This window comes from Mus pahari, chromosome 12, assembly GCF_900095145.1.
Source record: "Mus pahari chromosome 12, PAHARI_EIJ_v1.1, whole genome shotgun sequence".
Taxonomy (NCBI): Eukaryota; Metazoa; Chordata; class Mammalia; order Rodentia; family Muridae; genus Mus; species Mus pahari.
The window spans coordinates 51,303,822-51,308,931 of record NC_034601.1 but is presented as its reverse complement, the minus strand read 5'-3'; the positions used below and the strand labels follow the sequence as shown (position 1 = coordinate 51,308,931).

The window sequence follows — 5,110 nt, the reverse complement described above, 5'->3', positions numbered from 1 at the left end:
CACTGCCAAAAATGTCACACAAACCCGAAAAATAATCCAGTACCCATTTCATCTTCCAGAATCAAATACCTATCTCTCTTTCCTCCCCTACCTTTACTTTAGCTTCCCGTCCCCAAACCCCATTCATTTCTTCCCCAACCTTTCCCTTCTGCGGTCTCTGTGCATTTCTCTACTCTCCCTCATTCGTCTCCACTTCTGTCTATTCTTCGCCGCCCTCCAAAGTCCCTGGCTCTCCCCACTCCTGAAAACTCGGGCTCTACCCTTTCTGCCCCTCCCCAGACAAGTGTCCAGCTCTCCACGGGGGCAGCCCGCCCGCCGCCCCCGCTCAATCCCTGCCCACCTACTGTGAGGAACAGCTCCGCCCACCTGTCCATAAAAGCCAAGTGCAAGTTACCCGCAGAGCACAGAGGATCAGAGCCCTTCCACGGTCCTCTCCGTGGGAGCCCGAGTCCCTGTCTCCCAGATCTTACGTACTCAAGGTAAGATAACCCTTCTCAGGGAAGCTGAACTGCAGGGGGTTGCTGCCCGCCCGGAGTGAGTCCCTGCTGGTCAACGCTTTTTACTTAGAGTTGATTCATAAGGATGCTGGGATGAACAGTGAGCTTCTTAACTAGCAACTGGTTTGAAAACAAACTTCTGTTTGAACAGTAAAATAAAAATTCCTTTTTGGCAGAAACAACAGTATTTCTGTTACAAAAAAAAAAAAACTTTTCTCTTTTTAAGTCACACTGCCCCCCGCCCTCCCAGCGCGCCCCAGTCTGACTGCTTCTGAGGTTAAATGTATCTGTTTGCGGTATTATGCTTGTGTTTTTAATTGTAAATAGTTCACATATCAGTAAGGGGCAGGGGAAGCTGTCCCATTGTCAAAAATGCACTTTAAAGGAGCACAACTACTTCTCTAAAAATAGCACAGTCAAAAGGTCGGCTGCTGATTTTGTGATGTTTTCCAAGCCCCCAAGACAACTTCTGTGAGTCCTTTAAGAAGTATCTTTCCAGGTTTAACTGCTCGGAAAAAATGATGTGAACCAGTGCCCTTTGCCCGGGGACAGGAATCAGGTGACTGGAAGATAGGAAAGTACAAATCCGTTTACAAGCTGGGGCAGGATGAGCCACTGCTGGGCTACCTTTCCAGTACAGCCTAAAGTGAGACTTGCGTGGAGGCTAAGAAAGTGTATGAGAACTCTGTGATGCCTATACACACCTCAAAACACGGAAATGTTTCAGTATGTTTCTCGGCAAGCATGCAGGCCAGATTACACAATTCTTCTGTGTACAACTGACTGATGTATAGAGAGATCAGCCAGAAAGACTTCAGGTGAAGGTTTTCATTCTCAGCTTCCCCTCTGCCCTCCTCTGGCAAGTGCCTGGTTATTGACTGACTCTCCCCCAGAGCTCGCTCTCCAGTGGGGAAGAGACCTTGGGTGTGTGTAGGGGTGGTTTGGGTAGGTGGTGGTGGTGGGTGGGTTGGGGGTTGATCTGCTCTTCTTCTCCAGAGTGCTGTGCACCTGCGAGAGGAGAAACAAACCTGACAGCAACTTTGGAGAAAAAAATAATCAGACTCTTGCGCCATGAAGTTTGCTACCATATTCTGTGGGTTTTGTGGGTTGAAAAGGTTCTCATGTGGGAGAAAAGCCCTCTTCAAATGTTCCATCTGGGCAACTGCAGAAGCTGCACTCTGAGGAGACAAGCCCAGGCTGCCAGTCAAGAAACCAAAGTAGGGCTTTAGTCCTTAAGGTTCTTAAGGGGAGAGAACCGTTCACATTTTCATGCCTGTTGGTTGTGTGCCGTTACAAATGGGAAATTTCACTATAGGTCTAAAACTGAAATAAATCACACACTTAGACATGTGGCTTGGGCTTTTCCAAATTCTCTTTATCTTTTATATATCAAGAGAAATGTAAAAATGTTAAACACTGTTTACCATGAAAGGGCTAGCATAGAATTATTCAAGTTACATATGAATCATTAACCCCCATGTTGCAGTTTTTCCCCCCAGTGGAAAAATACTGCAGAGAGTGTGATTTCCTTTCAGAAAATGATATAAAATTACTATTGGTCAAGATAATATGTGACCTGTGCATGTTCAAATCCCTTTATTTCTATCCACAGTGCAGTCTGCTTGCTCTATAGCTAACAAGAGTAATGAGCCATGGAAGGCACAGTATGAAACAAGGCCAACCCAAGTGTTGGGTTCATTCAAGTTAATTCCTCCTTTAAGGTAATACTTGAGTCCTGCTCAGCCCCATCAGTGAGAAAAGACTATAATTTCCTCCAAAGACCTCCTCTGTCAAAGTTATCAGCCCTGGGGACTAAAAGCTTACATTATAGAACTCTGTTCAAGCTAAATTTGAGACTTATAATTGCTCTCTGAAGGCTTGCTTCTGCTCTCCCTGGCTGTCTGAACGGAGCAGCTATGAACAGTTTAACAGTATGTGTGTCATGAGGTTCAACCCCCTTAACTAAGTGGGTGAGATCATCTCAGACTGCTCATGATCTAACCTTCCCAGGGGGCATTACCAGTCAAAGGAGCCTTTCCTTAAGGTATGTATTGGGCACAATGGCACTTTCCTTCTTATGAGTTTAGAAAAATCAAAGCCAAGGTGTCATTTAGTTGTCCTAACATCACCCCTTCTGCACAGAATGTCAAAGGGCAGTCTGAGTCTCCTCTTCCTGTGTGTGGCCATGTCCAGCCCACACCATTGCAGCAGGCTGCTGCTATCTCCCTAAAAGAAAACAAGAGTGGGTGTCTCCTTGACCAGAGACACCCAAAGGATGCCCTACAGATTTTGAGGACCGGCTATACTTATAAAAAAACACACATTTTAGATTTCTATTTCTGTTTTTGAATAAGTAAAATATCTACACAGTAGAAAAGTATATGTGTATTTTTTTTTAATTTCAAAAGAAAAGGATAAAGGACATCTTTAAAGAAAATAAAATCAACCAGAATTGAGTGGGAAGGTGAGAAAACACCTAGACATCCATTAAGAGAAGAGAACAATCTAGATCTGTTATCAAACATGACCTCTTGCTATCCTTACTTACATAGAGCCATGGGGGGTGAAGAAGAGAAAAGGTGTCTGCTCTAGAGTTTCTGTTTGAGTTCTCCTTTCCAGTCGATAAGAGCACTGTCACTGCTAATGTAAGAGTCATTTCTACTGTCTAACTCATTGCATCATCCCTCACTTACGGAAGACAGTAGCATAGTTCTCACACACGAAACGATTTCAGCTGTGCCCACCTCAAACTCACAGGCACTTGCCAGTTCTAGGTGTTATACACACCAAACACCATATTTTTTTATATTCCACTGGGAGTATCTACAAAATGAATACTAACTCTCCTAAAGGGGACAGTGTTGTATAAGTGTTTTCAAGTTAGGGGTATCAACGACTCCTCTTCCTTGGTCACTAACTTGGTCTGGCAACTTAAAGAATGACTAAGACTTCCAGTCTCTGCTCCTCTAAGTAACTGTGGAGAAAGAACCCTATCTTCCTATGTGCTTCCAAATCCATACATGTGGATTTAAGGAAAGTACAGACAGAGCTTGAGGCTGGAGAACAGTCTTACAAAGTGAACGGCATAAAAGTAGAGGAACGGAAGAGTTAATGGGGACAGTGAATGCTTTTGGAATTCAGAGAATCTTTCCCTCAGCATTGTGCAAAAGGACCTCTCACTACAGAAGGCATCCAGTTGGGGGGTGGGGTGGAGAAAGGGGATGAGAACCTGCTTGCCAGTTGTAACCAAATTCTAAGGATGTAATTTAACAATTGTTTTAAGATTTTTTTCCAGTTAACTGCCGTTTATATCCCCCAGTTCTAAAGCAAAGCTTTACTGATCCCTTCCATATTTGGAGCGACAAGGAGGACTAAAGGGTGAGAGAGAGTTAACCACATTTCAGTACCAAGAGAGAAGCCTCTGACCAGAGACCCGAGCAGTGTGGCTTCAGTCTGTGCTGTCTGGGGCTCCTCGGTACAGGCTTTCCTTAAAGAGCCGAAAGGACTCGCTGGAGTCTGGAATGTCTAAAATCTGGAAGCTCTGTGTACTCCAATCCAGGAAGCCATTGACACTGCATCAGACCAAATGCAGTAAATAAAACAAAAACATCCCCCAAACTACCCAGTGCTACCGCCTAAGATAAGAACAAGTCAAGGTACTAACTAATGTCTGGGTTGGCATGAGCATCATCGAAGCTACTAATTGTGCATATGCAAAGTGATGGGGTACACTTTTCATGACTTTCAATGTTCAATATTTGTTTACTCACTTCTATTGTTCTTCCTGGAAAACAAAAAACTGGTCTCTGCCCCCTGCAGCCTCTTTGGGTCTGCAGCTGCAGTTGCAGACCCTGCGTGCCACTCGCATTGTTTCTTGAGTGAAAGGGATCCCCTCAATCACTACAGATGAATAATTTGGAGTAGCTCTCGTTCTTGTGATTTTTCTCATTACAGCAAGTCTCTGAGTCTCTTCGGTACTTCTTTTAAACAGACTATGAACGTTGACTCCATCAAATCAAAACGTTTCATCGTTTTCTAAACTTTAGTCCTTGTGCATGGGTAAAGTTGTCAAGAAGTTCTTCTTGCCTCCAGTAAACTATCTGAGGCAAGTTTTCAGGGAACATTTATTTATCTAGTAAATTCAGACTTCTGGAGGGTTAGTAAGTACCCAGACTATGCAAAACATAATTTTTGGAAGGGACTTTGGAGCTAATTTTAACTAATAGTTCATTTTAGAGATGGAAAAAAGTCAAAAAGGTAGAATATCATTCACCAGGTCACCCAAATGGAAGGAAGATAGCCAAACTCCCTAGCCAGGACCTCATCTTTAATAACTGATATTTCCGCCCACTCAATAAGAATAGTTGTCCCTAAGTATGTTGAGGATCCTGTAAGAACTTAACTTTGGGCTCTCAGAAGGTTGGAAGTTTGGGACACAGTATTGTCCTTACTGAAGAATGTGTCTAAGAGATATGAAGTAAACCCAGCTAAGACTGAGCTTAATCCTAGCACTCGGGAGGCAGAGGCAGGCGAATTTCTGAGTTCGAGGCCAGCCTGGTCTACAGAGTGAGTTCCAGGACAGCCAGGGCTACACAGAGAAACCCTGTCTCAAA

General features: G+C 43.9%; 1 protein-coding gene across 1 annotated transcript in view; it reads left to right on the top strand.

Moving 5' to 3' along the window:
* The first annotated feature begins 381 nt into the window (after window positions 1-381).
* Window positions 382-5,110, top strand: part of Col8a1 (collagen type VIII alpha 1 chain) — a 131,125-nt gene continuing 126,396 nt past the window's right edge. Inside the window, exon 1 of the mRNA XM_021209503.2 lies at window positions 382-479. The gene's annotated coding sequence lies outside the window, so the exon portion shown is untranslated. The remainder of the gene's footprint in view (window positions 480-5,110) is intronic.